Genomic DNA, 27314 nt, shown 5'->3' with positions numbered 1-27314 from the left:
AGTTGTGGTGTGAAGGCTTCTCCTTGCGGTGTCTTCTCTTGCTGAGGAACACGGGCTCTAGGGCACGCAGGCTTTAGTAGTTGCAGCATGTGGGCTCAGCAGCTGCGGCTCCTGGGCTCTAGAGCACAGGCTCAGTAGTTGCTCCATGGCATGTGGGATCTTCCCAGACCAGGGATCGAACCCATGTCTCCTGCATTGGCAGGTGGATTCTTTACCACTGAGCCACCAGGGAAGCCCCCAAGCTTCTTATTTTAAGAGTGAAAGAGGGACTTTCTTGGCAATCCAGTGGCTAAGACTCCATGCTCCCAATGAAGGAGGCTGGGGGTTTGATCCTTGGTCAGGGAACTAAGATTCTGCAAGCTACACCACATGGCCAAAAAAAAAAAAAGAGTTAAATACACAGGTCCTGACCACGACCTGCAGTGACCTTCTCCCAGGGCAAGTAGGTGGGGCTTGTCCAACTGTAGGCTGGTAGAAGTCAGAATGTTGGGAGGGTCTCTGGCTGTGAAGCAGAAGCCATTGGATTGTTTCCTGCTTTGCTGCTGTTAAGCTGCGTGTGCGGGGTCCCCAGGAGGGGGAGTGGTTTGCTGTCACCCCCCACTGCAGAGTCAGACGGGAGTTTGTGCAGAGTGAAAGGGACATAGTCTGGAGGCAATCTGCCACAAAGCCTGTGGTAAACTTCCTGCTTGAGCATCTACTCCATGAGGAAAAGCACTTGGTTCTGTTTGCTGACAGCAGAATGTTTGACTTCTAAAATGATTCCTGGCACCTGGAAGGTTCACAGCAAGCACCTGCTCAAATAGATGGGGAGAAAGTGGAAGGAGTGACAGATTTAATTTTCTTGGGCTCCAAAATCACTGGGGACGGTGACGGCAGCCATGAAATTAAAAGATGCTTGCTCCTTGGAAGAAAAGCTATGACAAACCTAGACAGCATATTAAAAAGCAAAGACATCACTTTGCCGACAGGTCTGTCTAGTCAAAGCGATGACTATTTCTAGTAGTTATGTATAGATGTGAGAACTGGACCATAAAGAAGACTGAGTGCTGAAGAATTGATGCTTTCCATCTGTGGTGCTGGAGAAGACTCTTGAGAGTCCCTTGGGCAGCAAGGAGATCAAAGCAGTCCATCCTAAAGGAACTCAACCCTGAATATTCATTGGAAGGACTGATGCTGAAGCTGAAGCTCCAATCCTTTGGCCACCTGATGCGAAGAGCCAACTCATTGGAAAAGACCCTGATGCTAGTAAAGATTGAGGGCAGGAGAAGAAGGGGGCGAGGTTGGATGGCATCACTGACTCAGTGGACATGAGTTTGAGCAAACTGCAGGAGATCGTGAAGGACAGGGAAGCCTGGTGTGCTGCAGTCCGTGGGGTTTCAAAGAGACGGACAAGACTGAGCAACTGAACGGCAACAACGACCTGCTCAGTGAACGAATCTCTCCTATTTCTCCTTCTCCAGGCCTGGGGAAGGGCTCCCAGAGGTCAGAATTCCTAGGAACGCAGCCCAGGGTTTGGCCTCAGAAGACTTCCTCGGCCTCCTTCAGGCAGAATGTCAGTGAGTCCAGCATCTGCTCTGTTGAAGGATGCCTTGGGGTCCTTTCTGATGATGAGGATGTAGCGGCAGCAGCCAACCATCCTGGAGCTCCAGATCTAGGATGGCCAGGGGCAACCAGCGCAAGGGAGACTGGACAGAAACACAGCGGCGGCAACAGCAGCAGGAATGCCAGGCACAGGAGTGAGACGGTGGGCATGCAAATCTGCTTCCTCCATCTCAGCCACTCTGCCCAAGTGAGGCTGTGTGAGAACTTCTCAGTACACATTGTAAATACCATCTGTCACACTGCCTGCCCAGACGCGGCCTTCCTCCCTGGAAGGGAGTCGTGCTTTATCATTTATGCAGCATGCACCCTACTTAAGTGCCGTGCCACTGAGAGAGGGAAAGAAAAGGCCAGAAGAGTCCAGGACTCCAGGGATCCGCCCCTCAGACAGCAGCTGGTCAGGGGGGCTTGGCCATCATCTTTCTGGAGTGGGAGGTTCACTCCAGGTCTCCTGGGGATTAGGAGGCCGGCATTCTTGCCCTAGTTCTGCCACCAGCTTGCTGAGCGACCTTGGGCAAAGCAGCTCAACCCCGTGGGCCTCCGTCTCCTCATCTGTAAATGCAGAGGTCAGACTAGATGACTTGTGACATCTCTTCGGGCTCTGAAATTCAATTGTTTTCATTTTAATCCTTCATCCTCCTGCTGCCAGCTCAGAAGCCTAATCATTTCTGGTCAGCCCTTCTACCCAAGCTGGAGAGGACAAATGCACATGAGGATGGGATTCCTCAGCACTTGTGAGCAGGCCCAGGAGTTCACAGGCCTGGGTTCATGTCCAAGCTCTGCCCACTATGTAGACAGGTGACCCTGGGGGAGGCACAGGTTCCTAACCTCAGTTCTGTCTCTTGCAAACCATGTGGGTGGGACTAGGGGATTTCAGTAGGAAGATCCATCTTTCAATTCTGCGATCTCTGATTTTCCCCTCCGGAACACTGCCATGAGCATTTTTACAGACTGAAGCTCCAGACACAGAGATGAATTAGACCCTCACTGAGGTCTAAGTCGGGTGGAGGAGACATGCTAAAAAGCTAGGGGGAAAAAAAAATGGTACAATGTGATGGGTACTGGGTAGAGATGTATGCAGAGCACGTGGTGGCAGAAAGGGGGTCCAAGTAAGTGATGCCAGAGCTGAATCTTAAGAGACCACCAAGTAGGAGTTGGCCAGGTGGATGAAGCTTGATGCGTTCAAGACAGAAGGAACTGCATGTACTGAGGCAGGAAGGTGTGAATCTGCATAGAAACTGCCCGCTCGTTGTTAGGGTGATGGAGACATTCTGGGAGTTTCTGCACTGACTGCTTCCTCTCCCACCCCTTTGGAACAATCTAGCACTCCCTGAATGGGGGTGAGGGGGGCTTATGGTTGACGACTCCGCTTGGCCCCCCTGTCCATAAAGCATCGTCACCAAGGAGATGAGAGACTCACAAGGCTCCCCTTCCGTCTCCTGCCTTTCTCTATTCTCTAAATTAGAATCAAGAAAGCAGGCTGGAAATAGGGGGCTGGCTCGCGAGTGGCTCCAAGGTGACCCATAATTCTCCAGCCTTGCACACCGTCAGTCTGGGTCAGGGGAGGGACGTGGCTTTGTGCAAAATGGGGGCCCAGCGGCGGGCTGGCGCGGGCAGTCTGTCTGGGTTTGCTGGGCAGCCTCCCGCGTGCGGCCGGAGCACGTGATCTGTCCTACAGCTGTGGCGGCCTGTTGTGGCTCCTCGGGGAGCGGGCCGAGTCCTCTGCAGAGAGATGGAGTTAACCTGTCCCTTCTCCGTGAAGGACGTCCTGCAACGGAAATGCGCTTGTCCTCCCAGCCGCTCAAGCTGGTGGCTGCGGCGGAGGCAGCTCCGGTCTGCAGCTTGTATGCCTGCTCCGCATACTCCCAAATACACAAGAACAGCAGAGAGGAGACACACAGGCGTCCGAGACATCCGCTAGCTGTGAACAGCCTCATAGGCTGCGAGCCATGGGGTTAACCAGGCTCGGGGAAAGCCAGTGAAGCGCCAGCAAGCATTCTACTGGCGTGGTTCGCTGCAACAATTTATATCCAAGAGGAAGGGGCTGCAAGCCAGGGAAATACCAGAACCGCTGAAGGAGCGGGCACATTTGCCAGATGGCTCCTGGGGCACAATTCTATCTGCAGAGGAACGGTCTGCGGTGGGAGGTCCTTTCACGGGAGAGCAGAGGCGCAGGCTGATGGCTCATTCATTATCTCAGGGCTCCTCTGGAGAAGGCTGGGGGCTGGAGCATACCCACGCTCGTCCTCCCTTCCCAGAACCTTGAGGCTCTGATTGCCTGAGGTTGAGGTGTCGAGGGCAACTGGGCCTCTCCAAGCACTCCAAGCTCTGTGCCTTTAGATGCCCGCCACCTGTATCTTCCTTCCCAGCTTAAGCCCGTCAGTCCATCCTCCCAACTGCCAGCTGTCACTCTCTCTCAATAACGTAACTGCCTTCAGTCAATTTCACAGCTGGGGCTCCTATGCTGTGAGTGCGGCTGTGCCGCCAGGACTGAACTGGGAGGTAATGGGGACGAGGCCGGGGGTGGGTTTGAAATTATTTGCTACATTAGCACAGAATTTGCCAGAGCTTGTTGTTTTCCCCTGATAACACATGTGTCTCCTTTGTCTTCCTCCGTGGAACTAGATTGCAAAAAGTAGGGGCTGTCTGTCTTGGCTTTGCTATATATTCCAAGTGGATGGATGGGTTAAAGCCTGAATCCTAAAGATGCCCCGAGGGCCTTGGTCGCAGCGGCGGAGGGGGAGGGGGAGTGGGCAGTCCACACAAAGGCGTCCTGGCAGCAGAGCCCGGTGGAGCCGTTTGAGTGGTGGTCTGTGACCTGCCCCTGCATCAAGGACAGCAGCAGAGCCTGTGTGTCGTGAGGCTGACCACTTATCGGGGTACCTGTAAGAGTCCATGCTACAGCAGGACCTCCACAAGGAAAGGATGCCTTCAGAATCACCTCACTTTCTCTACCTCTGAGAACGATGCCCTTTGATATGGTATCCAGGGGGTTAGTGGAAAACACACATCTTTATTCATACAGACTTCCATTTGCATCTAGTAAGATAACCTCCAGCAGGTTAGTTCACTTAGGCTCAGTGAACCTTAGTTTCCATGGATTTGAATGAGGCTAATATGATGCAGGGCTTCCCAGGTGGCGCTAGTGGTAAAGAATCCACCTGCCAATGCAGGAGACTCAAGAGATGTGGGTTTGATCCATGGGTTGGGAAGATCCCATGGAGTAGGAAATGGCAACCCACTCCAGTATTCTTGCCTGGGAAATGCCATGGACAGAGGAACCCGATGGGCTACAGTCCATGGGGTTGCAAGGAGTTGGACATGACTGAGCGCACACACACAAGATGACACAGCTTGACACATGTAGTAAAAAGGAAGAGAGTGCCTGGCACAGAGTACCTCTCAATCAGCACCCTCTTCCTCCTGGATACTCGATACATGGTGTTGAATACATGAATAATTATTTCAGAGATTAATACACTTTGACATCTTTCCTGGATCCCTTCACATTCTGAAAAGCCCATATATTGCCATTTTTTGTTTTTCTCCCCCAAACCGAGGAACCAAATTTGCAGTTTACAGCACTGGGGTCCAAAGTGTTATCAAAAAGATGGAGAAGTACCTGGGTTTATTTTTAAAAGACAATACAAAGAAACTAGCTTGGGAAACAGTGCCACAAAATTTTATGTTTGACCTCTTTCTCCCCTCGACCCAGGAGGCACACAGTTGGTGCCTAATAATTGCACACCAAAGGCTTGGCCTTCTGAGAGGCTTGGGAGTTGCAAGAGTGGCTGGGAACCACATGAAGTCCTGGAGCCACAGTGTCCTCTAGTGGGGAAAAGTAGCCACAGCACCCCACAGAGCCAACCCACCTGCACAGAGTCCCGGGCCGACAGTTCCCTAAAGGGCTCTGGGATGGGCCCCAGGGTGCAGCCACCAAGACTTGCAGGGCTGTCTTCATGACTGGGAAATACAAACAAACGGACAATGCATATTCCAGGAAATGCTTTTCTGATTGTGTTACTCAGAGACAGCCATACTTGTTCCTTAAAATGACGGGGCATTAGTCAGTGAGTGGGGTCTAGACAATGATTCCAGGCTGCCAGCAACACAAAAAGAAATCGGTCATTCGCTTCCTCCGATGGAAGCACATAGCACCTCCTCTGAAGGATGTTTCCAATAGAACTAAACCTGAGTCTGACCTAGTCTCTAGATCTAACCACCAATTTACAGGAAACACATTGATAGTTAACAAATAAACTTACAGAGGAATATGTTGAAAACCACCACAGGGATGTGGTTAGAAAAATTCAGACCGTGGAAAACTCTCCAGGACAAATGACCTCGTTTCTTTAGCAATAAATTGCAAAGCAGAGAGAGAAAGAGCTGAATCTTTTTTTGGATCCTGATTTAAACAAAATGGGGGGGGGGTGGACTTTTTTAAACAACTGGAGAAATCTGAACTCTGTATTTTAATGAGAAGTTTATTTTTTTAAAGTGTGAAAATGGTATCATGTTTTGTTTTTCTTTCTAGATTCCCTATCGTTGAGAGGTACACACCAAAACATTTTCAGATGAAATGATGTGCTGTCAGAGATTTGTTCAAAACAACTTCAGAGTGGGTGGGGGAACAGATGAGATAAGACTGGTCAAGTTGATGATTGTTGAAGGTGGCTGATGGGTTCGTGAGGGTTCATTATGCTGTCTGCTTTGTTTCTGTTTTTATTTGAACATTTTCATAATTAAAGGTAAAAAATAAATCCCTACTGGAAAAAGTTTCCCATTAGTTCTCAAGAGAACCTGCGGATGGCTCCTTCAGAGCTTTATTCTCTGACTCTACGAGAAAATAGAGACTTTCCTGGTGGCTCAGATGGTAAAGGGTCCGCTTGCAATGCGGGAGACCTGGTTTCAGTCCCTGGGTCAGGAAGATCCCCTGGAGGAGGAAGTGGCAACCCACTCCAGTGTTCTTGCCTGGAGAATCCCATGGACAGAGGAGCCTGGCGGGCTGCAGTCCATGGGGTCGCAGAGTCGGACACGACTGAGCGACTAAGCATAGCACATGAGAAAACAGAAGCCCACTGTTCGACAACTTCTGTTGGATGGGGTGTTAGGGATTGCTTCACCTGGGACACTTGAGAAATACGATCAGAATCAGATGAACTGCGGTGCTTTACAGCTGTACCATTTGAATGAGCTTCTGTTCTTTAATTTTTTAAAAATAATTTTATGTATTTGTTTTTGGTTGTGCTGGTGTTCATTGCTGTGCGCGGGCTTTCTCTAGCTGCAGCGAGCAGGGGCTGCTCCTTGTTACGGTGCACGGGCTTCTTGTTGTGAGGGCTTCTCTTGTTGGGGGGCATGGGCTCCAGGTGCACGGGCTTCAGTACATGCGGCACGTGGGCTCAGTAGTTGCACCACGTGCACTTGGGCTTAGCTGTTCCGGGCCATGTGGGATCTTCCTGGACCAGGGATGGAACCCGTGGCCCCTGCACTAGCTGGCAGGTTCTTACCCACTGAGCCACAAGGACAGTCCTGTTCTTTTGTTTGCTCCTGGATGATAGGGTGGGAAGAGGCCAAGAGCCAGTGGACACATCTAAGGGACTGCTTTGACAATGCTCTGATATGGGGCGGGGGTTGCTCCCATGCTCTCTACAGTCTCTAGATGATCTGCACAACCCTCTCTCCTCAGCGATAACTCTTGACCCAAAACTCCCCCCAAAAAGGCAGTGGGCATCAGAGCACTGGTAACTGGATAGATGGACTCAGCAAACTCCTGCCTCCTTCTTAACCCTCATGCTCTCCTCTGCCGCTGGCTTACATAAACACAGCTGTATCAGCAGCCCGCCAGCTGCCAACTCTCCTAGAAGATATTCGGCACTTTTCCTCTTCTGGCTAAAAATAAGTGCCAGGCTCTCCTGAGCATCTGCAGGTGCTGCGCTCTCTCTGTCACGCCGGGGTTTCCTTAAGGTGCTCTGACTCGGAAATGTGGAGCTGCCTGTGCCAAGCCCGAGCCAGAAGCTCCGTTCCTTCTTTTGGGATGTGGTCCTAAGCAAAAATTAAAGCTGAAAGGCGCTCAAGAGGGCTTCCCTAGTGACTCAGATGGTAAAGAATCTGCCTGCAATGCAGGAGACCCAGATTTGATTCCTGGGTTGGGAAGCTCCCCTGGAGAAGGGAATGGCTACCCACTCCAGCACTCTTGCCTGGAGAATTCCATGGACAGAGGAGCCTGGCGGGCTCCAGCCCGTGGGGTCACAAAGAGTTGGACACGACTGAGCAACGAGCACACACACATGAAGCCACTGCTGACGGGTACGAACCTCAATCAAGGCATCTGACAGAGGACACTGGTTCAGGTCCCAGCCCTGCTACTCAGCTGGATCCATGACTGGTTACCCACAGTCCTTCAGCTGCAGCTCTGTTATATTTTTAATGAGCATGATGATAATACTATACCTCTGGGATATGAGAATTAAATATGTGAGAAGGACTTTGGAAACAGCTCTATAAAATGTGCTAATTTCCCCTCCTTTTTATTACACTCTCCCACCCACCCCCTTGTGCCAACAGGCTCTCTTTATGTATTCACTAAACAAATATCTGAGTGTTTGCTGTGTGCCAGGCACTGTGCAAGAAGCTGAGGATAAAGCCGCAAGCAAAAACAAAAAACAAATTCTGCCCTCACAGAGTTTACAGTGCTGGGGAAACGACTAACTAATTATACAAAATGTATAGTATGAAGAGTGGTGATAAGAGTAATAGAGAGAGATAAAACAAGAGTTCAGTATAGGAGAACTACCATATGATCAAGCAGTCCCCCTCCTGGGCATCCAGAAAAAATAAAAACTGTAATTCTAAAAGATACATGCACCTCAACATCCATAGCAGCAATGCTTATAACAGAACCAAGATATGGAAGCAACCTAAGTGTCCATTGATAGACGAATGTGTAAAGAAGTTGTGGTATTTGTATATGCAATGGAATATTACTCAGCCATAAAAAGAATGAACTATTGCCATTTGTAGCAACATGGATGGACCTAGAGAAGACTGTTCAATAGGAAAAGGATAGTGTTTTCAACAAATGGTGCTAGAATAACTAAATATCCACATGAAAAGCAGATATTCAGTGTATATAAGCTCATATAATATAAAAAATTAACTCAAAATGGACCAAAGGTTTCAATGTATATAAGAGCTAAAACTCTTAGAAGAAAACATAGGTATAAATATTGGAATTTGGAATTAGGCAACAGTTAGGCAACAGTTTGGGTTAGGCAACAGTTTCTTTGATATGTTACCAAAAGCACAAACAACATAACAAATACATAAATAAATTAGACTTCTTTAAAATTAAAAACTTATGTGTTTCAAAGGTCACTACTAAGAAAATGAAAAGACAACTCACAGAATGAGAAAATAAACTCTTACAACTTAATAATAAAAAGATAAAAAAATAATAAAAAGATAACAATTTTTAAATAGGCAAAGGACTCAGACATCTTTCTAAAAAGGACATACTAATAACCAATAAGCCCATAAAAAGATGCTCAGCATCACTAGCCGTAAGAGAAATGCAAATCAAAACCATAATGACATACCAGAAGACACGGGAGAAACTTTCAAGCAATGCTATTGTAAAGGGGAACAGAGGCGAGGGACAAGAAGATAATTTTTTTAAATGGCAGAAATAACAATATGTTTGTATGTATGTTCCAGGGAACATCCAGTGGTTACAGCTCGGAGTTCTTAACTGCCGAGGGCCTGGGTTCAGTCCCTGGTTAGGGAACTAAGATCCCATGAGCCAGGCAGTGAAGCCAAAACAAACAAACAATAAAATCCAGAAGAAAGGCAAAAAAAAAAAAGATGATGACAGTGCAGGGGTGGGGGGGAGAGAGAGACAAAGAAAAAGAATTGCTGGAGGATGCAGATGAGAGGGGCTGGAAGCTAGTGCTGAAGTAATGGGGCTGCCTTGTGGACATTTTTCTGTAATAACAGGAGAGAAAGGACAACAGATACACACAAAATGCTGGTATATATGGTGTGGGAGCTACAGGAGGTTCTCTTCCAAGTGCCTTCCTTCAGAGAACTCAGTCTATTTTCCTTGACCATCTTGCTTATAGCCTCCTATCTCAACACACACCTTCAAAGAAAGCAAACTAGCTTCAAAGAAAATTAGCAAGCCAACAAGCAAACCAATCCCCAGAAATTATCTGCCCCGGTGGCTTTCATTCCACTCAAACTGGTCATCCTTTTACCCTGAATTCTTGCAACAATGTTATTTATCTCTGCTATTTTAATCTATTTTTAAATTAAATTTTATTATTGAAGAGTAATAGTTGCACAAATGAAATTCAAAAGTTCAGAAGCCAATCTCTCTCCTACCTCGAGGCCAGTTCATTGTATATCTTCTAAGAGATAATCTACATATGTGAGACCATATGTGTGTATATTTGCATATGTCTCCCTCATTGCTTTTTTAAACCACAAATGGTATCCAGACTTTCTGTTCTGCATCTTGCTGTTTTCACTGAATATGCATCTTGGAGATTGCCTCATATCAGTACAGATAGCATTGCCTCACTCTTTTACATAACTACTATGATGTGATGGTTTTAAAAAATGTTCACAAGTCTTCAATAGTCCTACTTTCAAGAAGTGGGGCTTCAGGGACTTCGCTGGTGGTCCAGTGGCTAAAACTCTGCACTCTCAATGCAAGGGGATTGCATTCGATCCCTAGTCAGGGAATTAGATCCCACAGGCTGCAACAAAAAAGATCCTGCACGCCACGGTGAAGATCGAAGATCCCATATGCCATAACTAAGACCTGATGCAGCCAAATAAACAAGTTAATTTTTTAAAAAAGAAGAATTCGAGCTTCTACTGTAAGGGCATACATGCATGATCCATTGCTTCAGTCGTGTCCGACTCTCTGCAACCCTATGGACTGTAGCCTGTCACACTTTTCTGTCCATGGGAATTGTCCAGGCAAGAATACTAGAGTGGGTTGCCATGCCCTTCTCCAGGGGATCTTCTCGACCCAGGGATCGAACATACGTCTCCTGCATTGAAGGCAGATTCTTAACCGCTGAGCCACCGGGGAAGCCCCTACTGCAAGGGATGTGGGTTCAATCTCCGGTTGAGGAATTAAGATCCCACATACTTTGCAGTGAGGTCAAACCAAACCAAACCAAACAAAAGGTGGGGTTTGATTCTCTTCCCCTTAAGTGTGGGCTGGACTGAGTAACTCCTAATAAACAGAATATGGCAGAAGCAATGTACATCTTCTGAGACGAGGTCATGAGAGTGTGGGTTCCCCCTTGCTCTCTAGCTCCTGACTCACTTGCTCTGTGGTGAAGCGAGCTGCCCGCAGTGTCACTCAAGCAGCCCTACGGGAAGAGGCCCAAGTGGTGAGGGCCTGAGGCTTCCTGCCAACAGCCGTATGAGCCAGCCATCTTGGAAAGGGGTCCTCAGGCCCGAGTCAGGCCTTCAGATGACAGCAACCTAATTACAGACTCTGAACCACAACTGCCTGACTAAACTGCTCCTAAATGTCTGACCCACAAAAACAGTGAGGTAATGAATATACTTATTTAAGACAAGCGCATCCTGTCTCTTCCATGAACATAGTTCAATCTGAAAATCCCTGGTTGGCCATAAAGCCTGTCATGAACATAAAGTTACTGAATATAAGCCTCTCTTGTCCCCTTGTCCGTCCCTGCCTCCCTACGACTATCAGCATGTACATCCGAGCTTGCTCAAACCAGGCTGCTCTGCAGTAAATCAGCGTGGCACGTGGGACTCTGGACCGCGTCTGTGCTGGCCCCTCTCATGTGTTCTCAGGTGATGATTTTCCCCAGAGAAGCTGGTATTTTCATCAGGGCTCCCACCAGCAATTCTCTGGGTCAGTGTGAGAGCCATATCATTTTAAGTTTTTTGAAATGTTTCCACTTAGTTCAGAAAGTAAAGTCTGCCAAGAAACAAATCTGACTTTCTGAGCTTTCCCATCTCTTCTCCTGACCTGGGCAGGCCTCCCTGCAGTGTAGAGAGAATCTGTCAACTGTACTCTGAAGATGAGGAAGAAAAAAAAAGAAGGATCTAGTCTTTTCCCCGGAGTGGGAAAGCAGCTAATAGCATTCAGATATTTTGAGATGAAACTGTTACCATGGGAATGTTTCCATATCTCTCCCTTAATAATGATGGGTAGAAACAATGAACAGTACAGCTCTCAGAATTCTAGAAATAAAGGAAACAAGGAAAGGAAAATGAAGCTGGGAAGAACAGGTTCCCAAGAAAGGATTGATGAGTTCAGTCAAAACTCTGCCCTGGGTGCATTTGAGGAGAATTTGGGGCGGGGAGTTCGTAGGTCAGCACTTTTTCTCCCAGGGTCACAGTTCCCATATAGGCTGGAGGGGGGTAATCTGGAGGTGGGTGGGGGTGATTCTTCAGTACTGCTGGTAAGGGGGCTAAGTTGCTCTTTCCTTCTAGGGCTTTGTAGTGGGGGAGGGGCAGGGAGTGGGGAAAGAAAATGAGACCTACCAAATTCTGATGCTTCTAAACCACGGTTCCATTTCTGATCTGGCAAGAGGTCAAAGGGCTTTGATGACCCCTCCATCCCAGGGCCTCAGACTGGACCCTGAAGGCAGAAGCATGCTGGTGCATGGACGTTCTCATCTTGCAACCCAGAATGTTCTATGCTGTATTGCCCTCTACAAGGAATCAAAAGTTATTTCTCAACCAAGAAGGGCCCAATACCCTTGCTCTCCACCTCAAATTACCCACTGCTTGAAGCACATATCAGGGTCCTGCCAGCTGGGCTCCTGTCTCTCCAGGAGCTTGAGAAATCAAAGGACAGATGACTCACTGATGAACAAGAGAGGTTATCTCCGGGGATAGGCATTTTACCCTCGTCTGCTAGAACCCCACACCCTCTCTCGGAAGGATTTGTTGCCTTTTTTGTTGTTTCTGAGTTTTTAGAGAAGCGGCACCCTAATAGACCCATCCTATCAACAAGATGAATGGGAATCCAACCCATGAGCTGGGGAATTTAGGAATTCATATTGGTAAGTGCGTAAAGATACATGCAGGCTTCCCGAGTAGCTCAGATGGTAAAGAATCTGCCTGCAATGAGGGAGACCTGGGTTCGAGATCTCTGGAGAAGGAAATGGCTACACACTCCAGTATTCTTGCCTGGAGAAATCCATGGACAGAGGAGCCTGGTGGGCTACAGTCCAAGAGGTTGCAAAGAGTTGGACACAACTGAGTGACTGACAGACACATACAAAGATATATGCAGATTGGGTGCCTTCTTTTAAAAAACAATTATTTTTACTTATTTACTTGGCTGTGTGGTCAGGTCTTAGCTGTGGCATGCAGGATCTTCACTGCAGTATGTGGGATCTTTTGTTGTGGTAAGCCGGCTTAGCTGTCCTATGGCAAGTGGGATCAAACCCGGACCCCCGTGGAAGCTCGCAATCTTAACCACCGGAACGCTGGGGACGTCCCTGGGTGTCCTCTTAATGTAAGCACATTTAAAATATCACACAAAGAGGAAAGAAATAGATACTGCCTCACCAAGCACTCCTACACAATGCAGACTGACCTAAGCTCAGGAGGAATGATGATCTGTCCATTTTCCCAGGCCTAGGTTTGTGTGAAATATCGAAATCTAGATTGTCCTTTTCTCTTCTGGCTGTGTGGCTTGTGGGATCTTATTTCTCTGACCAGGGATTCAACCTGCACCCTCAGCAGCAAAAGCTCAAAGTCCTAACCACTGGACAGCTAGGCAATTCCTTCCATTTTGTTCTTGACAGCCTTAGTTCAAACACACCACAAGCAGCACTTGAAGTGTTCCTTGGAGGTAGTAGGTGGAGGTCAGTCCTTACCGGAGTGCAGTGTAAAGACCAGATGCTTACTGGGCTGGGTCCTCCATCTCTAAACAACCATCCCGTGAAGCAACACATACCACTCTTCCTGTTCCACATACCTTTCAGAATTACATGTTTTCTGTTCCAGAATTTATGATTCACAAACAGAAAATCCGTTGAAAAATTAGACTTAGCAAAAATATAAGCTGGGCAGAGAGTGGAGCAGGGACCTCTAAAAGCAGGTAGCTCTACTGGCGCAGAGAAGTCAGCAGGACACCCTCCGGCAAGCTCTTGCCCACTCCCACCTCTCAGTGGCCTTGAGAGCTCCACGGTCCTGGCCACGTGAGAGGCGCTTTTCCTGGCAGATGGCATGCCTCTCAAATCTTTTTCACTGACTGCTGGGCAGGCAGAGCATCTTTATTTTGGTTTTAAAGGTCATTTTTCATAAGTAATAATTCTCACTCCCCAAACGGGAGTCCTAAAATGTGGTAGAACCTTGAGTGCAACGTTAAGATGATACAACTGCACCGGGCTTACAACCTGGTCCACGTTTCAGCTCCCATTGACACCTAACAGGTGACCACAGCTTTCCTGTTGTTTGAGATGAACACCTATCCTGTTTCAAGTCCACTATTACTTTTTAAATATTTATTTATTTGGCTGTATCAGGTCTTAGTTGTGGCATCGGCTCTGTAGTCGTGGCATGAGAGCTCAGTTGCCCTGCAGCCTGTGGGATCTTAGTTCCCCAACCAGGAATCAAACCCATGTCCCCTGTATTGGAAGGTGGATTCTTAACTACTGGATCGTCTCAAAAGTTTCAACTCAGCTGCTACCTTGGTATTTTTTAATAGAAGTGTGTGTCAAAAATGCTTTACATACCACACTGAAAGGAAATTCTTTCAAAGAGGTGATTGCTGGTCTCCAGCCCCAGAAGTAGGAGACACACAGGAACTTGAATTCCTTCAGCCCAAGTGAAACTAACTAAATACTTCTTATGTGTGAACTGTTCAAGGTCCACATTGAATATGACCTCCATAAAGCTGTTTGGGAGTGCCTCAACTTGAGAAAATTCCTCCTTCGCTTGAATCCCCATTGCACTCAATTTTATCTCTTACAGTTATTATTATTATTATTTTTAACAGTTATTATTTTTCTAAGTGCAAATGCAGACATTTACACATTAACTCTTAGAAGATAAAAATTTATCTCACCATATCTTATCTTTAGTTCTCACAATACCCAGCCCAGCACTTTATACACAGAAGCCTCCAGATATACATTTCGGAATGAATGAACGACCAAGCAGTATGGAATCCCTCCTGACAGTGCAGCAGTAGGAGCAAAATCTCTGAGTTCATGCTAAGGACAGCTGACCAGATGGCTTGAAGGAAAGCCCACACACACACCCCATGCTTGACTTTGAAGCCTATGACCACTGGATCTGAATTACCTGAATCTCTGCTGTTCAGTATCTGATTTTGCTGAGGCCCCTCCACATAGCGTCTCAGCTGTCAGAGCCATCTCAGCAGAAAATATTTGGCTTTCCCTCTAGTTTTATTTCCTCACTCAGTCCAAAAAGCTGCACTGACTTCCATACAGTTTTAAGGCAAGTAGCCTGCAATGCATTTGTTTGTCTGCTCATTCAAACAAAATATTTATTAAAATACTTAGCACAACTGAGCCGAGTATTGTTCAAGGCTCTTAGTATACAAGTGGTGATTAAAACATCTTGGCATTAATCTTGGTGATGAGCTTTTGTCTTTTTTTTTTTTTTTGGGGGGGCGCCAGGACCAACGATCACCAGCTGCCCCGTTAGCAAAAATTATGCTTCCGAAATCTCTTGATGTCGATTCCGCACGTAGAGCAAACGAGCTGCCCTACGTGTGCCACTCACGACAGAAGCCCTTTTTGGTGATGAGCTTTTGGATCTGACTCCAGAAGCAAAGGCAAAATTAACAAATAGAACTGTAACAAACTCAGAAGCTTCTGCACAGAAACTTTCCTTTCTGAGGAAATCATCAACAAGATGAAAAGGCAACCTACTGAATGGGAGAAAATATTTCCAAGTCACATACCTGATAAGGAATTAATAACCAAAATACATAAAGAGCTCATGAAACTCAACTGCAAAACAACAATTTGAAAAGGATGAAAAATGGGCAGAAGATCTGCATAGACATTTTTCCAAAGAAGACGTACAGGTGGCCAACAGGTACCTGGGAGGTTGCTCATCACTGATCATTAGGGAAATGAAAATAAAAACCACAATGTGCTATCACTTCACACCTACTGGAGTATCAAAAACACAAGAAATATATGTTGGCAAGGATATGGCAAAAAGAGAATCCTTGCTCACTGTTGGTGGAAATACAAACTGGTGCAGCCACTATAGAAAACAGTAAGGAGGTTCCCCCAAAAATTAAAAATAGAATTACCTACAATCTAGCAATTCAAATTCTGGATATTTATCTGAAGAAAACAAAAGCACTAGCTTGAAAAGAATATGAACCCCCATGTTCATTACATCGTTACTTACAATAGGCAAGATATGGAAACAATCTAAGTGTCCATCAATGGATGAATGGATAAAGACGATGTGGTATGTATATATATATACACATACATACACACACACAATGGATATTATTCAGCAATAAAAAAGAATGGACTCTTGCCATTTGTGACAAACATGGATAGACCTTGAGGGAATTATGCTAAGCAAAAATAAGTTAAGAGAAAGACAGATATCATACAATTTTACTTACATGTGGAATCTAAAAAACCAGCACCCCCAGCTCACAGACAGAAAACAGATAGGTAGCGGCCAGGGGTGAGGGGTTGGGGGTTGAAGGCAGGAGAAACGAGTGAAGGGGGTCAAAAGGTACAAACATCCAGTTATAATAAAATAAGTAAGTCATAGGAATGTAAGGTTCAGCATAGTGACTATAGTTAGTAATACTGTGTTGCATAATTGAAAGTTGCTAATAGACCTTAAAAGTCTTCATTAAAAGAAAAAAAAAATGTATCACTGTGTATATGATGGACGTTAACTAGACTTATTGTAATGATCATTTCACAATGTATACAGATATTGAATTATGTTGTGCACCTGAAACTAATATAACGCCAATTATATCTCAATTTTAAAAAAGACAGACACGGCCCTACAGTCACAAAGTTTATATGCAAGCACGGGAAGATACTCAACTAATGAAGGAATACACATGAGGGAAAAAAAGGATGAAACACAGATGATGAGATGCTAAGAATTCGGGGTGATGTTTCTGTGAATTTTTTTTTTTTTTTTAGATTAGATGGTCTGAAAAGGTTCCTCTCTGGGGAGGTGACATTTCAACTGAGACGTGAATGACAAGAATGAGGCAGCTTGACAAAAATCAGAGAGAAGAGCATTCCAGGCAGAGAATAGTCAGTGCCCAGGCTCTGAAGCAGGTACATAATACGTCGAGAAACAAAAGGTAAGGCCAGGAAGCAAGCAAGGAGCACCTCAGGTAGACTTTATAAGGGCAAGGACTCTAGATTTTATTTAAGTGTGATGAGGAGACCCTGAGAGATAGTCACAGCAATGTGAGAGAATAGATTTTAAAAGGGAAAGAATGGGATGGGAAACCAATAGTTCACTTGCATTTAGTCCAAGTGGGAGGTCACGGAGGCCCAGATGTAGGTGGTTGTGGTGGAACTGGAGATGAGCGGACAGTTACGTAGTTTGGAGGTAGAGCCCACGGGCCATGCTGATGGACTGCAGGGCTGGGGAGAGCAGAAGATTACTTCCAGAGCTTTGCCCTGAGAAACAGTGTAGATGGCAGTGTACTCTGGTAAAATGGGAAAACTGGGAAGGGGGTGGTTAGTGCTGAGTATCTCGGGCTCTATTTAAGGAGAAATCCAAGAGGAAATGGTAGGCATGAAACAAAACAGAAGTGTGGATTTCTGGAATGAGGCCAAGGCTGGTAAAACTGATTTGGGAGTTACCGGAGGACCGGATTTAAAGCCAAGGTGCTGCTAGTAGCCATGAGCTATACCTACTTCCAGGATCTTGGTTTCTAATAAAATAATAAAAGGACCAGTGTTTCTTAGAGAAATAGTTGTGTCGGGACTAGGACAGGGAAAGTACAAGAGGATGCCTGGGAAGTCCGTAAGTACAAAAGCTGCCTGGAACCTCTCTTGTGGGGCCAGAAAGTCAGGAGGGCTCAGAAAATAATGGGCACATGTTGAAACGGCACATGAACCAAGATGAAGGCACTGCCGTCGGCCAAGCCTGAGATAAGAACAAGGAGCAGCACTGAGCAACAAAGTAAATGGCAGCAAAGGATCATGATCCAAAGAACAAATACACACTAGCCGACAAAAATCACTGAATAAATACATGAGGGAAAAGGCACTGTTTTCCCTTAACATAACAACTCCCATTAGTAAATGTAGAAGAAATGATAGAAGTGGAAAATTTGACAAATATCACAGTACTAACCATTCTGGGCAAATTTGGTAATAGTCAAAATCACAATGAAGGTACCACTTCACACTCGCTAGAATAGTTACAATAACAACAAAAAAGAGATAATAACAAGGGTCTCAGCAAGGATGTGGAGAGACGAGAACCCTCATACGCTGCTGGTAAATGTAAAATGGTATAGCCACTTTGGAAAACAGTTTGGCAGTTCCTCCAAGACAGTTACCAAATGGTCCAGCAATTCCACTCCCAGGTATATACCCAATGGAAATCAAAGCATATGTCCACACAAAAACTTGTATGCAACTCTTCATAGAAGCATCATTCATACTAGCCAAAAACTAGAAACAATAAAAATGACAATCAACTGATGAAAAAACAAAATGTGGTACATGCATATCTTGTTTTATTGCACTTCACAGACCACTGTGGTTTTTACTGTTTTTTTTTTTTTAAACAAATTGAAGGTTTGTGACAACCCTGTGCTGAGAAACTCTATTGGTGCTAATTTTCCCAAAACCATTTGCTTTACTACATGTTTCTGTGTCACATTTTGGTAATTCTTGCAGTATTTCAAACTTCATTATTATCATATTTGTTATAGTGATCTGTAATCAGCAATCTTTGATGTTACTATTTTCATTGTTTTGGGGCACAATGAACTGCATCCCTGTAAGACAGCAAACATAATTGAAAAATGCTGTGTATGTCCCACCTGTTCCACTGAACAGCTGTTCCCGTCTCTCCCTCTCTCCAGCCCTCGCTACTCCCCAAGACACAACTATAGTGAAATAAGGCCAATTAATAACCCTACCTTGACCACTAAGTGTTCAAGTGAAAGGAAGAGTCACACATCTCTCACTTTAAATCAAAAGCTAGACATGATTAAACTTAACAGGGAAGGCATGTCAAAAGCCAAGAGCGGTTGAAAGCTAGGTCTTTCTCGCCAGTTAGCCAAGCTGTGAGCGTACAGAATTTCTTGAAGGAAATGAAAAGTGCTACTCCAGTGAACAAGAAAGCAAAACAGTCTTATTGCTGTTGTGGGGGAAGTTTAAGTCGTCTGGATAGAAGATCAAACCAATCAAATAAATATTCCCTTAAGCCGAAGCCCAATCCACAGCAATTCTATGAAGGCTGAGAGAGGTGAGGAAGCTACAGAAGGAAAATTTGAAGCCAGCAGAGGTTGGTTCATGAGGTTAAGGAAGGAAGTCATCTCCATAACATAAAGGTGCAAGATGAAGCAGCAAGTGCTGATGCAGAGGCCGGGCAGAAGATCTAACTCAGATAATTAATGGAGGTGGCTACACTGAACAACTGGTGTTTAACGTCAGCCAAACAGAAAACTAAGATTATGGCATCTGGTCCCACCACTTCATGGCAAATAGATGGGGAAACAGTGGAAACAGTGTCAGACTTTATTTTTCTGGGCTCCAAAACCACTGCAGATGGTGACTGCAGCCATGAAATTAAAAGACGCTTACTCCTTGGAAGGAAAGTTATGACCAACCCAGATAGCATATTAGAAAGCAGAGACATTACTTTGCCAACAAAGGTCCGTCTTTGAGTCAAGGCTATGGTTTTTCCAGTGGTCATGTATGGATGAGAGTTGGACTGTGAAGAAAGCTGGGCGCCAAAGAGTTGATGCTTTTGAACTGTGGTGTTGGAGAAGACTCTTGAGAGTCCCTTGGACTGCAAGGAGATCCAACCAGTCCATCCTGAAGGAGATCAGTCCTGGGTGTTCTTTGGAAGGACTGATGTTGAAGCTGAAACTCCAATACTTTGGCCACCTCATGAGAAGAGTTGACTCACTGAAAAAGGTCCTGACACTGGGAGGGATTGGGGGCAGGAGGAGAAAGGGACAACAGAGGATGAGATGGCTGGATGGCATCACTGACTCGATGGACATGAGTGTGAGTGAACTCTGGGAGTTGGTGATGGACAGGGAGGCCTGGACTGCTGCAATTCATGGGGTCGCAAAGAGTCGGACATGATTGAGCGACTGAACTGAACTGAAGTGAACTGAAACAGTATTTTGAAAGAAGCCATCTAGGACTTTCCTAGTAGAGAGTAACCAATGCCTGGCTTCAAAACATCAAAAGGGCAAGTTAACTCTCACTAGGGCCTAATGCAGCTGGTGACTCAGAATGAGACTAATGTTTTCATGCCTGCTAAAGCAACATCCACTCTGCAGCCCATGGATTGAGGAGTAATTTCAACTTTCAAGGCTTAATACTTAAGAAACCCATTTTGTAAGGTGACAGCTGCCATTGAGAGTGATTGCTCTGATGGATCCGGGCAAATAAATTGAAAATCTTCTGGAAAGAATTCAACATTCTAAGAACATTCATGATAAATGGGGAAGGGTCAAATATCAACATTAAAAGAAATTTAGAAGTTTATCCCAACTCATGGGTAACTTTGAGGGTTCAAGACTTCAGTGGAGGAAGTAACTGCAGACGTGCTGGAAACAGCAAGAGAATTAGAGTTAGAAATGGAGCCTGAATATGTGCCTGAATTGCTGCAATCCCATGATATAACTTTCATGGGTGAGAAGGTGCCTCTCATGGATGAGCAAAGAAAGTGGTTTCTTGAGATGACGCTATGAAGACTGTTGATGTGACGACAAAGGATTTAGAATATTACATAAATTTGGTTGATAAAGTAGTGACAGGGTTTAAGAGAACTGACTCCAATTTTGAAAGAAGTCCTACGGTGGGTAAAGTGCTGCTAAACAGTATCCCATGTTATCGAGAAATCATTTGTGTCAATTGATGTGGCAAATGTCAATGTGATGTGGCAAAATCAATGAAGAGTCAATTGATGTGGCAAACTTCATCGTTCTCTTGTTAAGAAATTGCCGCAAAATGTTGTGAAGTAATTAGCCTCCAACTAATAAAAAATAAAATAAATAAATAAATAAATAAAACTCACAACAATAAACAATTCACTTTGAAAAATCAAAAAAAAAAAAAAAAAAGCAATTGCCGCAGCCACCCCAGCCTTCAGCAACCGCCCCCAACTCAGTCTGCCGCCATCAGCACTGAGGCAAGAAGGCTCAGAGGGTGGTGACCACTTTTTCAGTAATAAAGTATTTTTAAATTAAGGCATGCACATTTTTCTTTTAAGACATAATGCTATTACACATTTAATAAACTACAATACAGTGTAAACAGAACCTTTTACATGCACTGGGAAAACAAAAAGTTCAGTTGACTTACTTTACTGCAACATTTGCTTTATTTTGGGGTTTGATACCAAACTTGCAATATTGCTGAGGCATATTGCATAGCCATACAATGAAATATGATTCCGCTTCCTCTCCAGAGAAAAGAATGCAGCACGGATACATGCTGCCACGTGGGTGAACCTCGAAAACATACTAAAGAGAAAGAAGCTGGACTTCCCTGACAGTGCAATGGGTAAGAATCTGCCTGCCAATGCAGGGGACATGGGTTCAATCGCGCTTCCCAGGAAGACCTCATACACTTCGAGGACCAACTAAGCCCATGAGCCACAACTGCTGAGCCCACACTCTAGAGCCCTCGGGCCACAGCTCCGGAGCCTCTGTGCTGCAACCACTGCAGCCCGCATGCTGTGAGCCTGCGCCTGTGGTCTGCAAGAAGAGAAGCCACTGCAATGAGAAGCCCAAACACTGCAACCAACAGTAGGCCCCACTTGCCACAACTAGAGAAAAGCCTGACTAAAAAAAAAAAGCAATGAAGACCCAGCACAGCCAAAAAAAAAAAAAAAAGAAAGCCAGTTACAAAAAGACCACATATTGTAGACTCTATTTATATGAAACGCTCAGAATAGGCAAACCCTATTATCATTTTTGCAACTTTTAGCGTTTCAAATTATTTCAAAATAAAAAGTTAAAAAAAAAAATAAAATCAGGGTTCTTGATGAGATCACCGAGAGACAGCAGAGATAGAAAGGATGAGGAAACTCAGGACAGAATCTTGGGGTGTGCCAACACTTTTAAAAGGGTGAACACAGGTTGAACAGCAGAAGACTGAGAAAGCAGTCAGCCAGACAGGAAAATCAGCTATTTGCACCGCCTGCCAAGACAATAGGGGTGAGGGACGTATTACTGGCCCCAATACCCCAGACAGCTTAATCAAGACATTTGTCAGATACATGTAGGAAAAAAATCTGGCTGCCACCCAAGCCTCGGCAGCTCACCCAGATGCAATGGCTCAGCCCTGCTCAAGTGTGGGGGGCAGGGCAGAGGCTTGCCCTCAGGTGCTGTCTGCTGTGGGGACAAAGATCTATTTTCCCGGGAACAGAAGAAGGTGAAATACCACCAGAGACGGGGCTCAGTGAATGTGTACAATGACCCCAATCTTCATTTTAGAGAGACAGGAGAGAGAACCAGAAAAGTCAAGGGATTTGCACGATGAATGAGGCAGAGTTGGCATTCCAACTCTTAGCTCTTCAGTCCATGTTTTTCTGCTCCTCTGCCAGCAACCTAGTGAACTGTCAGTAGTACTAAGAGATCCTTCAGTCTCCAGGGCTGCTGGTCAAGTGCATCCACAAGGGCTGCAGGGACTGAGTAATGCTGTTCCTCAAGAAAAGGTTGAATAAATCAAGAAAATTAAATTAGACCCAAGCAGACTGGCATGTATCCCCCTGGGTACTTTAAGGTTAGGCAGGAGCAGTGGGAAAGAATCTGCCTTCCAATACAGGAGGCACAAGGGTTCCATTCTTAGGTTGGGAAGAGCCCCTGGCATAGGAAATGGCAACCCACTCCAGTATTCTAGACTGGGAAATCCCATGGACAGAGGAGCCTGGCAGGCTGTGGTCCATGTGACGACTTTGGGACTATAAACACCACCACCAGGATGTGAAGACACACTCAGTCCCTGATGCTCTTCTAGACGGTATACAGAACAAGTTGGGATAAAAGACGCTGGAATTACAGAAATCCCAGAGGCAGACTGGAGAAGTAGAGATAAAAACAGTTATTGACAAAACTTCTGTTTTCCCCTCAATTAAAGCCCCTGTTCCAAGGTACTTTTCTGTTTATAAATAAAAAGCAAAACAGTAATTTTTTTCAACATTAACCATTTTAGAACAATTAAACAAAAACCATAAAGACTGCTTTTAAAAGAGTAGTTACATCCTTACCTTCCCTCAATTATCTACACCTGAAATAAACCTAACCGCCAAGCCTGCACTCCTCTAAATAGACATCATCAATTACCTGGTGACAGCTACCAGAAGGGAAGGCAAAATGCCTCCGAGGAACTGAAAAGCGTCCAGAAAATTTGCTTTGCCAACTTTAACCCTTCTTAGTGATAGAAATGTCAAACTCTTTATTGGTTTGCTATCTCTGTCTCTTTTTTGTTGTTGTTGGCCTGTCTTTTTAAACTGAACATACAGCATATTTACTAAACGTATAAAGTCAGGGCAAGTGTTAAGGCTGGTTCCTCCAGTGGAAAGAGGGCTGAACTGGGAAGTCAGGACATCTGGGGTCCAGCCCTGCTCAGACATACACTAATAGTGTGGCTTTGTGCTTAGTTTATGCAATGAAAGTATGGAGCTGGACAGATGATCTTTGTGGTCTACTTAAGCTCTGAAATTCTGACTTTACAATCTAAAGAAGCATTATGACACTGTCATGAATACAAGGGATAGTCCCAGATAACTAGAGGTCAAACGGAACATTCCTGTGGGACTCTTTCACCTTCTACACACGACAGTAAGCTAACTGGACAAAGGGAAAGCACACGCTGATAAAGTACCAAGGGAACGGCTCCCGGTGTGCTTAGAGGAGGACGACACTCCCTTTATGAGCACAATGCTGCCCTCCGAGGCTGCTGCCAGCTCATCCAGGGCTCCATGTCCTAGTGAACAGTATCTTCAGTAAGAAGGGAACCATTCAAACACGTAAAACGTGACTAAAGTCGTCTTAAGTTCTTCCCAGCACTGCACCTTTCTGAATTCCAAACGATCAGGTTAATGTTTTTAACCTGCTATGTGTTTACTACTAGTATCTTCATCAGTTACACCAAGGAGTTGGTCAAGTCTGGCCTGCAGCCTGTTTTTATACAGCCTGCGAGCTAAGAATAGTTTCTACATCTTTATTTTTTTTTTTTTGTTTGTTTCTTGTTTCTACATCTTTAAGTGGTTACAATAATCAAAATAAGAATACTTTCTGACAGATGAAAATTATAAAAAATTCAAATTTCAGGGCCTATAAATAAAGTTTTATTGGCACACAGCCGTGCTCGTTTACGCAATTTTCTACGGGTGCTTTTTTGCTATGACATAGTTGAGCAGCCACAAAAGTCTCAAATATTTATTCTCTTATGACCTTTTACAGAAAAAGTTTGTGACCCCTAAGTTACACCACATCCTATATACCAATATCATTCGAATAACGAACACTTCCAAGGGTTATTTGATTATAAAAGACCTATATTGTGAAGAATGAGTAGGAAATACTGAACGAGGAAAAGTGTTTTCATGAAACTTGGGTTTTTCAACGTAAGGAGATAATACCAGCAATGCCTCCTTGTGTGTGTGCACCCAAGAGGCAGCTTTCAATCTCTCAGTTTCACTGTCTGACTTTCTGCAGCTCTCTATGTTAAAGGAGAAGAGAAAATCTACAGAGCAAAACGCTTTCATTGGAAAATACAGCCGGGAACCAGAATGGCACCATGAACTTAGGAAATGTTTCCAAATGAACCAAAATCTCACTTTCCAGTAAGGTGTCCGTACCTTCTGAAACAAAAATAACTGGGTGTGACAAGTGTGAGCATGCCATGGGAGGCAACTGGAGAGTTTTTGAATGTGGGATGCACTAGAGAGATCTGAAACATATTAGCTGTGATACTCACAGGTCGGAGACTTCCAGAGAGCTGAGAGCCAAACAGGTCAACAGGCATTCGCCCCCACTGATGGAGCCTTTTGACAAATACGGTTTAAAAAACAAGAATTATTTGCAAGATTAGAGGTTTTAACAAATGGGTTATTGGGACTGTGAAACTGGGGATCAAGGTTTTTGGTTCAGGCTACCAGCATGGTGCAGTCTCGTATTATTAATAGAAACATTAAATAAATTTAGAGTCTTGCCATAGGGTGTTTCTTAAAAAGCATGTAGTCCAGAGTCAGCTTCCTAAGAACCCATGGACTCAAAAATGTGAGGATGATGCCAAATAGATAAATGTGCTAATGAAAATTAGGTCATGTACCCATTTTTAAGATGTGCACATATATTTTAAAGACACTTTTCACAGGAAGCTCATTTTGGTGCCCTGTGGTGACCTGGATAGGTGGGATGGGGGTTGGGGATGGGAGGGGGGGTCCAAGAGGCAGGGGATATATGTATAGACATAGTTGATTCACTTCGTTTTACAGCAGAAACAGAAACAAACTGTAAAGCAATTATACTCCAATAAAACAAAATAAGAGCTTCCCAAGTAGCGCTAGTGGTAAAGAGCCCATCTGCCACTGCATGAGACGAAAGAGACACACATTTGATCCTTAGGTCCGGAAGATACCCTGGAGAAGGGCATGGCAACCCACTCTAGTGTTCTTGCCTGGAGAAACCCATGGACAGAAGAGCCTGGTGAGCTACAGTCTACAGGGTTGCAAAGAGTTGAATATGATTGAAGCGACTTAGCATGCAGGCATGAAAAGAAAAGAAAATAAAGACACTTTTACATGGACATTTACTAGTACAGTTCAGACAGAAGAGGCACCAAAGCTAACACCAGTTGCATTCTGAGGGTCTGTTTAGGAAAGGTTTCCACTCTATATCATGTGAGCACTTACCTCTGTTTCCCCTCTGCTAGTCGCTATCCAGTTGCCTCCTCCCCTTTCATTCAGGACAGGCTCAGCAGGACGCCTCCTTTGCAGTGCCTTCCCCTGACAGGTGATGGGCCGATCTGCACAGGTACCTACAGCCTTCCTATCTCTTCTTTCACAGACTACTTCAGAATGATGACATGCTCCCCAATCTCCTAACATCAGGGCCCACTCCAACCATAGCACTGGGAGCTCTGCCGATGTGGTACATGGCCCATTTTTTTGGTCAAATGTGAAAGAGAAAGAACAGATGGATGGCAAGAAGCAACAGCACGGGATGTGCTCATTAAGGTTAAGTTACTACATCACGACAAGGGACTACAAATCTTCAAAGTGATGTTCCTTCACAGGACCATCTCAAAAATTCATTAAAACGCTGTAGCAAACAGTTTCAGAACTGTCCTTTTAAAAGGGAATGCCGCTGGCACAAAGTGAAAGGTTTCCTTTCAACCCTCAAATTCCTATAGCAATCATCTGAGTATACTGTAAAAGCCTTTTGCTGTATTCATTCACACATTTTCCTATATTAACTAGTCCCTAACATGGATATAAAAGAAGGAAAAAGATCCGCATGAGCCTGGAAGTTAAAGAGGAGAAGGCAATGTTTCCTCTGCAAACCCACCCCCACCTGGACTGAGAGGAGAGGAAGGCTGCTCTTGAGAGCAGGTAAAGAAACAGGGCAGCTGCCAGTCTGCCTTCTTGACAATCAAACACTTTAAATGAAAAGATTAAGAGAGAAAAATCTCAACATGTAAACACACTACTTTTCACCTTTTGGGCAAACTACCTTCTTCCCTCTGTTTCTCACAAACACAACAATCTACAAAGCATATTCATGTACAGTAACATTTCAGTCAGAACAAGGAAGAACTTGGAAGGAAAGAATTAACCGAATTGGAAGCTGTGTAACTTAAATTTATTTGGTAAATGAGGAATTCTCAGGAAATAATGAAAATGAGGAGTCACCAGACTTTTCTTCACTCAATTCTCCTTTTCCTCAGATTCAGAATGAAAATGTGAGGGAGGGAGATGGGGAAGTGAGCAGGTGAGCATGGCACGTAATATTTTACAAGCTTATAGCTAGTAAATTATATTGTTACTAGCTGCTCAAGGAATGTGATCTTCGGAGAAAACACTCCTCAGAATGGCAAAGGGGGGGGGGAATCCATGTTAAAGGAGAAAATAAACATGTAAATCATAGTAGTAAAACTACATCTGTTAGGTATGTGTAGGGAAAAACAACTGCCCTTTCCTAAGAACAGATTTCCCCACAACTTTAAAGTAGATTTCCTCCTATACATATATTTGTCTTCTTTCCTAATAAGTATTATCTTTCTGTATAAAAAATAATTTGCAAGATAAGAAAGACAGAAACCAGAGGAATTTCATTTCACCTGTACAGAAATAATTACTTTTTCCCCCCCTTTTTTGGCCACACTGTGTGGCTCGCAGGATCTTATTTCCCTGACCAGGAATTGAACCCCGGGCGACAGCAGTGAAAAGGCTGAGACCGAACCACTGGACCACTGGGGAAATTCCCAGAAACATTTACTTTCATGAGACAAAAAACTCAAGAG

The 27314-nt window shown here is 44.8% G+C and overlaps 1 non-coding gene across 1 annotated transcript; it reads right to left on the bottom strand.

Annotated features, from left to right (window-relative positions):
• Positions 1 to 15237: 15237 nt before the first annotated feature.
• LOC122425638 lies at positions 15238 to 15370 on the bottom strand. Its single transcript, XR_006264937.1, has one exon. It is a non-coding gene; the product is annotated as a U11 spliceosomal RNA (small nuclear RNA).
• Between the last annotated feature and the right edge of the window lie 11944 nt (positions 15371 to 27314).

This window comes from Cervus canadensis, chromosome 1 (genome assembly GCF_019320065.1).
Source record: "Cervus canadensis isolate Bull #8, Minnesota chromosome 1, ASM1932006v1, whole genome shotgun sequence".
NCBI lineage: Eukaryota > Metazoa > Chordata > Mammalia > Artiodactyla > Cervidae > Cervus > Cervus canadensis.
Note: the sequence above shows the minus strand (reverse complement) of the source record. Positions and strands in the feature narration are given on the sequence as shown.